The sequence below is a fragment of the Symphodus melops genome, assembly GCF_947650265.1.
Source record: "Symphodus melops genome assembly, chromosome: 6".
NCBI lineage: Eukaryota > Metazoa > Chordata > Actinopteri > Labriformes > Labridae > Symphodus > Symphodus melops.
The window spans coordinates 979,545-991,645 of NC_136696.1; the positions used below are offsets into that span (position 1 = coordinate 979,545).

Sequence of the window (12,101 nt, forward strand, 5' to 3'; positions counted from 1 at the left end):
GTCTTTTGTCCGACGCTCATGAACGCCTCATCGGACACGATATTTGGCGGCAAGCGCGAGCGCTTTTTGTCTTCATCCACTTAAAGCCGATAAGTGATGGTTTGTAAAAAGAAGGAAACATGACACAACTGAATATTTTCAAACTTTTCAGTGAGACGAGGACAGGAGAAACGCGTGAGTACACTGAGATTTTATTATATTAATATTTATGAACGTTTAAACTTTAAAGGACTGGTTTTAAGTTGAGCTAGCTAGCAGGATGACACAGCTAATATTAGCATTAACCCTCTTGGGGACACTTCAAAACATGTTTTACTGATCTTTTTGTCATTTTGGATGCTCTGGCATTCATTTTTCACCCAGTTGTGTATTTCGACTCAATTTTTATAAATGGAAATGATTAATCTCTATATAAACCTGTAAACATCTTTGTAACAGACTCAAACTGACAGATATCCCAGCTCTGTCACTTTTTGTGCCTTGACTAAAAACATTGTAGAAGTTGTTTTATTACGATGCTTAATGCTGCACTTGAACTCATCAACATGAACGAGAGGTCTCACTGACTTTATTGTCACAAAGAAATGATGTGTTTGATTCAAAATATAAAGATATAGATTCTAACTGTTCTCCCCACAGACCAGACAAAAAGACTTCTGATAATGTCCAAAAGTTTTTCTTATGTTGTGTTGTGTGCCTTGTGTTTATTTTGTTCTTGTTAGGCACTGAAACCATCAATAATATAATTTCTTTGTGTGTTTATTGAGGAACATGAAAGCTCAAGTACTGAGCAGGCAATGAGAGAGTGCAAAAAGATAGTTAAAGGAAAGGAAGCATTAGTGAAGGTGCACATGGCACCTTCAGATGGTTAAAGTTGATTTTGTTTGCAATAAGTAGATGTTTTGTTTCCACTGTTTTAGCAATGTATGTGAAGTGGATTTCAGTTTAAAAATATATATTTATATTTTGTGTGTTATCTGCATTTCTTTAAAATAATAAAATTTTGCACTTTCATTTGAAGAAATATCCCAGCTCTGATTGAGTATATTAAAGTAGAGACCATGTCAATGAACTATGAGGGCAAAATACTAAAACAAAGTAATCGTTCATTTATCATAATCCAGGTAAAATGTAGTGTTCACTGAGATCATTTTTCTCTTCTGTTCTTCTTTTAATGTTTCTAAAATCTAATACATTTTTAAAAACTTAACTTACATTATAACATATGACCCGTTTCTTAAAAACATCATACCTAAATGTATTTTAAAAGACTGAAATACTTCCTGTTTGCGGCCACATGAACAACTTTAATACTGACTTCTTTTCTCTCAGACGCTGCACAGGGATTTAACGGCTGTGTATTTATTTTACACCATGATGATTCTGATCCATGGATCACATGTGGCTTGATACCATGGGGGGTGATCTGATCATGGATCATCTGGAAACTGTTTCATCACCAGTCTGACATCCACAACATGCTGAAGGTAGGTGATCCCAACTGACTCTGTCAAGTTTGCTGACTTACTATCCAAACCTAGTTAGCTTAATGCATTTTACTGTGAGCTCAGCAGAGAGGTCATGAAGAAACCTGAACTGATGATGGTCAATTATTAATTTTTATTTCTTGTTATAACAAGGGGAGGAGAAGAGACTCTGAACTGATATGGGTTTCTCATAAAACAATAAAACTGAAAGAGTTCCTGACAGTCTGAGCTCAGACTCTATTTTGAGTGGACCGAGCAGAAGGACACAGGGTGAGTTTAATTTAACATTATTCTGACGTTACTGTTCTAACCTCAGGTTCATGCTTAGTAATAATTCAAACTGATCAGAGACAGTACAGGATCAGCTCTGTGAACGTGGAGTACTTCCTCTTTTCTCAGCTTTTAGTCAACAAGTAAGGTCAAGTAAAAGTTGTGTAGCTAAAAATCTGAATCGTTCTGAATCAGACTTGTTTTGTCAGGACTCCTGCGGTCGACACTCTCAGTCTGTGTTACTGGTTTTCTCTCAGGTGAAATAAAGTCCAGAGGACGACAGTGCTTATGTTCCACATTCATGTTAGATAATCTCCACCTCCTCAAAGTAGTTATGATAAATAATGGATCTTAATAAAATGTTCTCAGTAACTAACGTCTCAATAAATCATCTGACCAAAGGTGGTTTTATGACATGATTTGATCCTTACAGGCATCACAGACTTTGTTTTATATCCTTCTAGAAATAAAACTGTTGGTCCAAAGGTCATAACTGCTGTTAAATATTAACATACTGCTTTAATGTTTGAAGTTTAAAATTCAAAACCTTGATATTATCAGACACACAGGAAAGATAAATGTTTGAACTAAATGTATATCAAACCCTAAAAGCAGACCAGGGTCAAATACCAAGCAGGGAGTCAGATCAGAAGGACAAATCAGGTTCAGATCAAAACAAAGTGCAGTGATGTGTTTGATCAGGTACTAAGGCAGACAGGAAGAGAGGCAGAGTCACATAAAGGTTCACATTAGGGGGCGCTAGTAGCCAAGTGGTTGGTGTCATTTCCTGCTCTCTCTCTCTACCTGATTTATGAATCTATCTCTACTATTAAATCATTGATAAAAGGACCACAGTAGGTAGTAAAATATGGAGGCTTGACCATCTCTATTTAACACAACCTTCCTGTTTGTGTCTTACCTGTATGTCTTCCCTGTCCTCAGGTCGATGTATCATGAACGTCATTGATTGTCCTGAGCAAACTGGAGATCAGAAGATGAGTGATGGAGGAGACAAAGAGGAGGACAGAGCAGAGTCTCCTCTGTCCAGCTGTCTCTCTATGAAGAGTGACATGTCTAAAGATTTTCCTCTAGACTTCAGTAATGAACCAGGACCCTCAGATCAGAAGATGAGTGATGGAGGAGACAAAGAGGAGGACAGAGCAGAGTCTCCTCTGTCCAGCTGTCTCTCTATGAAGAGTGACTGGTCTAAAGGTCTTTCTCCAAACTTCAGTAATGAACCAGGACCCTCAGATCAGAAGATGAGTGATGGAGGAGACAAAAAGGAGCACAGAGCAGAGTCTCCTCTGTCCAGCTGTCTCTCCATGAAGAGTGACTGGTCTAAAGGTCTTTCTCCAAACTTCAGTAATGAACCAGGACCCTCAGATCAGAAGATGAGTGATGGAGGAGACAAAGAGGAGCACAGAGCAGAGTCTCCTCTGTCCAGCTGTCTCTCTATGAAGAGTGACAGGTCTAAATTTCGTCCTCCAGACTTCAGTAATGAACCAGGACCCTCAGATCAGAAGTAAGAAAACTTTAAATCCCCAAAATGTCAAACTACAGAAATGTGCTTGTTATTAAGAACAAGATTTGAAACAATAGAATAATTTAATAGACATTTGATGCATGTTTGTGAAACAGTGATTTTATTTACACCACTGACTTAAGTCAAGAAAATATTGTATCACTTCCCAAGAGACTCAACAGCATTATCAATGAACTCAAACATGTTCTTTTTTAGGTTTTGTGCAGAACCAGGTTTGAATCCCCATCAATGGTTTTAATCTCATCTTATCTTTTTTAGTCAAAATCTTTTTTTTTTGATTGAAAGTCAAACATGGTGTACATGAAATAAAAATTCAATAAGTCAATAAAAAATAAAGGAAGTTAGCGCAGTCAACAGCTCTGTGTACCACTTTGAACTGGATGAGGCAGTGGCGAGCACATAGAGACGATGAGTTAATATGCTTAAGTATAGAGCCCCAAGTGTCTTCCGTTAAAGACAGACCCAAGTCTTCCTCCCATGATCTTTTAAGTTTGTCTGTAGTGTCCAACTTTAGGTCTGCCACCATGTTATAGAGGACTGAAATTAGTCTTTTCCTAGAGGGTTTCAGGGACAGGACTGAGTCAACAAAGGATGTTTCTGAGGACGAGGGAAGACGGGGAAACTTTGAAATGAGAAATTGTCTTGCTTGTAGATACCTAAAGAAGATTTAGGTAGATTAAACTTTTTGTTCAACTGCTCAAATGATGCTAATGCCTTATCAATGAATAGATCTTTAAAGTGTATAATACCCTTCCTGTGCCAATCACGAAAAACAGGGTCATGCATTGATGGTTCAAAAAGATGGTTTGAGTCAACAGGGCTTAAAAGAGAAAAACTGTTAAGGCCAAAGAATTTCCTGAATTGAGCCCATATTCTTAAAGAGTGTTTAACCACTGGGTTATTAATGGATTGGAACGAAGAGAGAGGAAGAGACTATCCCAGCAGCGCAGGAACAGACACCTTTTTGTTGGAATTTAACTCCATACCCACCCAGTTAGGGCAGTTAGGCTGGTTGAGAAAAACAGACCAAAATGAGAAGCAACGCAGATTAACAGCCCAATAATAGAAACGAAGATTTGGGAGCGCCAAACCACCACTGACTTTGGTTTTCTGAAGAAAGGTCTTATTGAGGCGAGGATGTTTACCCTGCCATAGATACAATGAAATAATTGAATCAAGCCTGATAAAAAACGCACTAGGGACAAAGATCGGTAAAGCCTGAAATAAGTACAACATTTTTTGTTGGATGTTCATTTTCACAACATTATTACGACCCATGAGAGATAAGGACAGAGGCGACCACTGGGAGAGTTTCAGTTTAGTTTGGTCCAGCAGTTTGACATAATTCTCCTTCAATAAGTCTTTATATTTACGAGTGACTGAAATACCCAGATAAGAGAAGAAAGTCTAATGAGCGTGCTTCATTGTTGATGGGGAAGATTTAACTTTTATGGAAGTTTAGTTTATATCCAGAGTGTTGACCGAACTGATCAAGCAGTGATAAGACATTGGGCAGAGAGGTCGTCGGGTCCGAGATGAACAGCAGGAGGTCATCGGCGTAAAGAGAGACCTTGTGTTCTCTGCCCTTCCTCTCAACACCTGATATGGCCTTACAACTGCGGAGGGCCATGGCTAGAGTTTCAAGAGCTAAATCGAATAGCATTGGGCTTAGAGGGCAGCCCTGGCGAGTTCCCCGATGTAGATGAAATGGTTGAAGCAGAGGGATTAGAGTATAGCAACTTTATCCATGAAGTAAACATTGGACCAAAGCCGAATTCATCTAAGGTACTAAATAAGAACTTCCATTCGACGCGGTCGAATGCTTTTTCAGCATCCATGGAGACCACACACTCAGGGGTCTCCCCGGAGCTCGTATAGATAATATTAAACAAACGCCACATGTTAAAACAAGATTGTCTGTTTTTAATAAAACCAGTTTGGTCCTCTGAAATAATAGTGGGAGCCATAGATTTAGATAGCCTGCCGCGAAACCGCTTTTTGCACGGCCTATTTAAAAAAAACACGACCTTGAAATTATTGCACGCACTGAAAAAAATGATTTTTTGGCCTTGTAAATATCACCTCTACTTCATAATTAAATTCTACATGAGTTTCCTGTTTCCTTGATTTTACTTAGAAAAACATCATATTTTTCAGATATGATACTTGACATTTCGATGTATTTCTTTAACTTCATTTAACAAGGTAAACATGAATGACATTATGAAGTAATAATTATTCAATTTATTAATTACATGGTCAACTTGCTAAAAGCAGGTAACTTTTACTTGACAAATCTGGCAACCTCATTCAAACCTGGCGAGTGACGTCAGCAAAAAACGCGCTACAACTGGAAACGGACAGGACGTGAACCGGCAGAGCGGAGGCAGTCAGCTAATTCTTGTATTAAAGTATTAAATGCGCTTTTATGTGCTTTCTTGACTGTTAAAATTAAATGTAACTTAATTCAGAGCGAAGTTATTACAAATGGAGAACATACGTAGTTCTCCGTTCTCTAGTTATCCGTCAGTTTATTTCCTAGCTAGCTAACACGTAACGTGCAAGAGTGCAGATAGAAATAGATATGAAGCCCAGTTTAAACTGTTACGTAGCCTTCTCAGCAGTATACCGGTATGGCTAAAGTACTTGTGCAAACACAATTTGTGTTGCGGAGCTTTTCATTCATTGCGGTGCATAACCATCAGCCCCGTGCAGTGTAGCATGCTGCGATCAGTCTGCTGAGGGCTGTTTATCTGCGCCGCGTCGGGTCTCTGTCCAAGTTGTGAATGACAAGTCACCACGAGTGGGGAACTGATATTTTGCGTGTTTTATTGACCAAAAAAACTTATAGAAAGCCTCGACTGGACAGAAGTAAATATTAAGAGTGAACAGTGTGGAGCAGCTATTATGGGAGGAACTTATTTAAACAGTAGGTCGTCTCAAGGGGACACAGATTGTGGGGAAGGGTCTATGTGGTCGATTAAGTAATTATATTCGTGTTACATATACAAACTGAATTTTAAATGACAACATATATTGACTGTCTCTACTAATGAAATCTCAAACTACGTTTTCACTTTTGTTACTTACCAGTAAGGTGAACCTTGGTGTGATTTAAAGCTAATTTCTAGGTAAGCTAAAGTAAAAATATTTGTTGATGTATTCCTCATTATTATATTGATGTGTTTAAAATCTTAAGTGGCCACTATCCACTATAGACCTGCAGACTAACATTATTTCAACAAAAGACAGTGATTCGAAGTTTATTTGGTGTCATGTTTGTGAAATTTCAGTGTGTGATTTGTATTTCTACTTTGATTTGTCCCTCAGCTCTAAGCAACAAGTCTGCAGTTGGTTGAAACCGTTGAAACAGTGCCCGCTCAAGCAACAGCTTTACCACAAGAAAATGATTTGGCCTTACAGGTAAGAAAGCAAAATATCTGCTGATTCTGCTACACTGTGGCAGGAAGACCTCTGGTTACCTTGAAGCACCACATTTGCTTCCCTTTTTAGTATATTGGCCATTACCAAAGGCAAATGCAGGTTTTGAATCATGTACTGTTCTTTTAAGATTAAGGAGGAGTTCAAAAGAATTACAGCAGTTCACCTGGAGAGAACCTTTCGGTGTGGCCTACCACACCCCAAAACTGCAGGAGATATTTGCCAGAAAAGGTGGAGTTTGTGGGACTAAAATAAGACCCCTGCTGGATTCACTTAGCCAGGTAAAGAGTTAAATGAATACAATTGGTGTGATTCAGGATGTCATTATATTATATACTGTTGGATGCAGCTCTCACCAACAATAACACAACACTTGTGCATTAATGAGTTCATATTGTAGTCCCTACAAAAGTATCGTCTGTCTGTTACAGCAACACATTGAAGCCAAACGGGAGACCATAATCCACTGCCTGATGATATTCCTGGGGGAGTCGTCAGAGGAATTCATCAAGGACTATATGGTAAATCTGATACCCAAAAATCAATAACATAACAATAACATTTAAGCTTTTGTCACACTCTTTGAATGGTATTAAATTGATTTACAAACATGCAATTGTCTAATTAAAACTTCTAAACAGATTGAACTGTCAGTCAATAAACTTTGGGTAATCAGGAGATTATTGTTATCAACTGGTACTAAATTTCTATCTGTCACTATTGTCTAAAATTTAAAATTATGTTAAAGTGATTAACATCATTTCATCTGAAATTATCATTTCAGGTGTAATTCGAAATTACGAACATTTCTTCTTTTAATTAATCCAACAAATTACCTGTTCAAAACTCAGTGATTTTCATAACAAATTGAGTCATACTGTGCACCTGAACATGTATTTCTCATATATTTTGCAGGATGTCAGCAGCGATGCAGTCAAAGAGGACCAGACTGAGCAAGTTCTGACAATTTGTGTCTGACTAACATGAAGGCCCATCCAGTCCTGATGTGTCCATTGTTGTTGAAGGAACTGAGGTACTTTACAATTGTTGAAGTGTTGACGAGGCGTGCCTCTTTCTCATTGGCATCATCTACACAATTAACTTGAGTTACCCACCAAAGGTGAAGCAAACTGTCACCCAAAGTCCTTTCACTGCGAAACAAACTTGGAACGTGAATGCAGGTTGGACACTGTATTTTAAAAGAAGTTGTATACGCATTTGGTCACTTCAAGGCCAAAACTACTGCGATTTGTACTGTCTTAAGAAATCTATTTTTTGGTTTCTTCTTTCAGTGTTGTGGATTTTTTTCCCCAAAAGTTTTTTAGAAATTACACATTTGGATGTTGTATTGGCATTTATTTTGAGATGTACTGAGCCAATTTTTCTAATTGTTTATGTGATGTCTTCAGTGGTCTCTATATAGAGTTAATAGATCAAAGGAATCAGCAAAGTATGATCCTTGAACCTACCTTGTAAACACATAAAAGAAAAATAAAGGTGTTGTTGTTTAAACAGAGCTGCTTCCGTTTGTGTAAAGATTTCTTCCAATGAACAGAACCAATATAGGGAATATTTGCCATAGGAATTGAATGTTAACAAATGTTGTGTAAATGTTACTTGTATATAGCTTGTAAAAAAATGGGAAAAACAATTTTAAAAGATACTCTGAAAAATAAATAAAATTCAATGAAAAAATTGGTTATTACCAGTAAAGTTACTGACTTATTCTTGTAGAAATGACTCATATTTGTAAGTAAAGTTTACTTGAAAATCACCCTTGTAAAATTTACTCAGGATTTCTGCGTGGAAAAACTTACCTAGGTTTTTCTAAGTAAATAGCACTCCATTTTTTTTTCAGTGCGGCTTGACCGAGGCCATGCAAATATCTACATTTAATAGACGTGCTTACTACACGGGTTTCTATACGGTGCGCTAAATATCTGATTAGGCTACATTCTAATTCTGGCAAAGAATATGTTTGCCTAATACCGGTACTGAAAAGCTTAAACCCGATCCCGTTAGCGTTTCTAGTTTCTACAGCTTTATTACAAGAACTCAATCCAGCTTTGTTTCATAGAAGCTGTGTTACAGTCAATGCTTTAAACACGGTGGAGTTTTGTTTACCGACGTATCACGGGAAGTGACGATTCTTTCTACCAATCAGAGGACTGCAGTGTTTAGCTCCACCTTTTCGGGTCGGCTCCACATTCACATGCTGAGAGATGATTGACTTATTAAGGTCTAGGGATCTATTATTGCTGGATGACACATGTAATATTATAAGTTTATTTATGTGTGTGTTTGTTTTTTAAAGAAAGTGCAGATAGAAGTAGTGGGCCAACAAAGGGGTTAGACAACATGAACCAAGTGAGTTGCAGTCAAATGATGAAGGGGTGTGTCAGGGCCGGGGCTGTACAGTAAATCAACATTATCAAGCTTGGGAAAACTAAAATGTGTAACAATGCATCTTATTGAACAGAATGCACCATTTAGAGACTTATTCAGTTTTCTTCAAAACCAGTGTGTTAGGGAGCACATAACCTCTGCTCCGCCATGCCACGCCGCCATGAGTGACACTGAAAAAAAATTTCACCCCCTGTATTTTTTTTTGCACCCCGTTTTCCCATTTCTGCCTAAATCACTGGTGGGAAGTATGTTTTCTCATCTGCGAGCTAAGATCTTGGCTAGGACTTTATTATCTGTATTCAAAAGAGAGATGGGTCTATAGGAGGCGCAGTCCAGCGGGTCCTTTCCTGTCTTAGCTATGAGCTTTATACAAGCCTCATTAAATGATGGTGGGAGAGAGCCCTTTGAGTGTGATTCAGACAAAACTGCACATAACTGCGGAGAAAGTAAAGATGAGAATTTCTGGAAAAAGTCAACCGGAAAGCCATCAGGGCCAGGACATTTTCCAGACTGCATTGAAGAGATGGCTGAGACAATTTCTGATTGGGTTATGGGCTCTTCCAATCTCTTTCTATAGTCTGGAGAGAGTTTGGGAATTGAAAGATTTTTTAGGAAGTCGGTGGTGGCGTTGTGATCAACATGAGACTCTGAGGTGTAGAGCTGTGAGTAGAAGTCTCTGAAAGCTTCATTTATTTTTAAATGCTCCAAAGTTGTGAGACCATTGGGCATCCGTATCTCAGGTATACTTTGTTTAACTCTGCTACCTTTGAGTTGGTTGGCGAGTAGTTTTTCAGGCTTGTCACCATGTAGGTAAAACATGGACTTATATTTTAGAAGTAGATTTTCAGTAGAATGAGTTGTGAGATCTAATTTGGTTTGAAGTTCTACAGATGTTTTATAGAGGTCTGAATTTTTACTTTGGGCATAATGTTTGTCGATGTCTTTAATTTGGTCAGCCAGCTCATCGCGCTCTCTACAGGACCTTCGTTTCAATTGTGCAGTGTATGATATGATCTGTCCCCTGAGATATGCTTTAAGCACGTCCCACACTATTAAGCTAGACATGTCAGGGGAGTTGTTAGTAATAAGAAAAAAGGCAATTTCTTCCTCCATAAATTTTACAAATTTATCGTCCGACAGTGAAGTTATATTCAGTTGCCAATGCCTGCTTTTCTGTGGGACTCCAGGCAGGGATACTGTCAGAGTGACGGGAGCATGGTCAGAGATAATTATACCTTCATAAGCACAGGAATGGACAAGCGGGAGAAGCTGGATATCGAGAAGAAAATAGTCAATCCTGGTGTAAGTGTGATGGACATGCGAAAAGAAAGAATAATCTCTATCGTTGGGGTGTAGGGAGCGCCACACGTCACGGACTCCATAGTTAGAGAGGAATGTCTGGATAGTAGAGGCTGATTTACTCGGTATAATAATGTTGGAAGAGGATCTATCTAAAACTGGGTCAAAACAACAGTTGAAATCTCCTCCGAATATGACAGAGTATGTGTTCAGGTCCGGGAGTAATGAAAAAAGTTTCTCAAAAAAGGACGCATCATACGAATTGGGGGCATAGACATTTACAAAAACGACGATAAAATGAGATATTTTCATTAATCAGTATCGAGACCCCTCTGGCTTTGGCTTGAAAGGAGGAGTGAAACCTCTGCCCCCTCCAGCACCGCAAAAGTCGATCGCTATCGGATTTGCGAATGTGAGTTTCCTGTAGGAATGCTATTTCTGTCTTAAGCTGTTTGAGGTGTGAGAAGACCTTTCTTCTTTTAATAGGATGGTTAAGGCCCTTGACATTCCAGCTTACAAATTTCAGATGCCTGTCCATATAGCTCGACGAAGAGGGATGAAGTGTAAAAAAAGGTAGACCATAGAATAGTCCTATGCTAAAGCTGAAAAAGGTGTAAACTGGTTTTATGTGTGGATAGCTAAAATATTGCTGGCAGCGACTATACCCCTTACCTCCCTCCCCACCCCAAAAAAGAATGCTGCTAAAAAAAAAAGCAGCGAGCTCTTAAAAACCATTGTCAACTACACTAAAATAAATCAGGAAGTTCGGAGCGACTTGGAGAGATGGTCTGCTTTTATTTTAGACTTTAGCTCAAGGATAGAAATAATTAAGATAAATGTTCTACCGAGACTCTTATACTTGTTTCAGTCTCTGCCAGTTAAGATTCCAGCAAAGCAATTTACTGAATGGGACAGGTGGATATCAAGATTCATATGGGGAGGAAAGAAACCTAGGACCAGATACAAAACTCTGCAGCTCCCTAAAGACATGGGAGGACTGGCTCTGCCAAGCCTTGAGGAGTACTTCTACGCTGCACAAATCAGACCCTTGATATGTTGGTGTAACAATGAATATTTCTCAAGATGGAAAAGTATAGAAATAGGGCAGGCGGACGTTGAATTGCGAAACTTGATAGCATATAAAGGCCTACTGGGGAAAAATAGGTAACCAATTGAATGCAATAACCAAAAACACAATTGAAACATGGAATACCGTTGTTGAAAGGTATAAACTGGAGAAAGAGATAAGAATTTTGAGTTGGTTTGCATTTGATGATAGATTTATACCTGGGGTAAATGATAAAGGGTTTAAACAATGGGCAAGAAAAGGGATCACAGCAATGTGTACAATGGTTGAACGGGGTAGGATGCAGAGTTTTCAGATTTTTTATAACTCCAAAGATTAAGGAAAGGTTAGTGTCTACTCAGCAGCCATGCTGGAGAGCATGTGGCCACATGGATGCTGACCACACACACATATTTTGGTCCTGCCAAAAGATAAAAGGATACTGGGACAAAATGTGGAGGGGTTTACAAAAAAATAATAGGATATGAGATACCAAAAACATGTAAGATACTTTATTTGGGATTTCTTTTTTTTTTTTTTACTTTTTTTATTGTTTTTTTATAAGTGCAGAACATAAAATACAAGACAT

The 12,101-nt window shown here is 38.4% G+C and overlaps 1 protein-coding gene and 1 long non-coding RNA gene across 2 annotated transcripts in view; both read left to right on the forward strand.

Moving 5' to 3' along the window:
* The window catches only part of LOC306825396 (uncharacterized protein), a 498,202-nt gene that overhangs the window by 268,999 nt on the left and 217,102 nt on the right, over positions 1-12,101 (forward strand). The window lies entirely within an intron of this gene.
* Positions 1,336-2,986, forward strand: LOC306825404. The gene is made up of 3 exons (XR_013779254.1): positions 1,336-1,487; positions 1,641-1,757; positions 2,700-2,986. It is a non-coding gene; the product is annotated as an uncharacterized lncRNA (long non-coding RNA).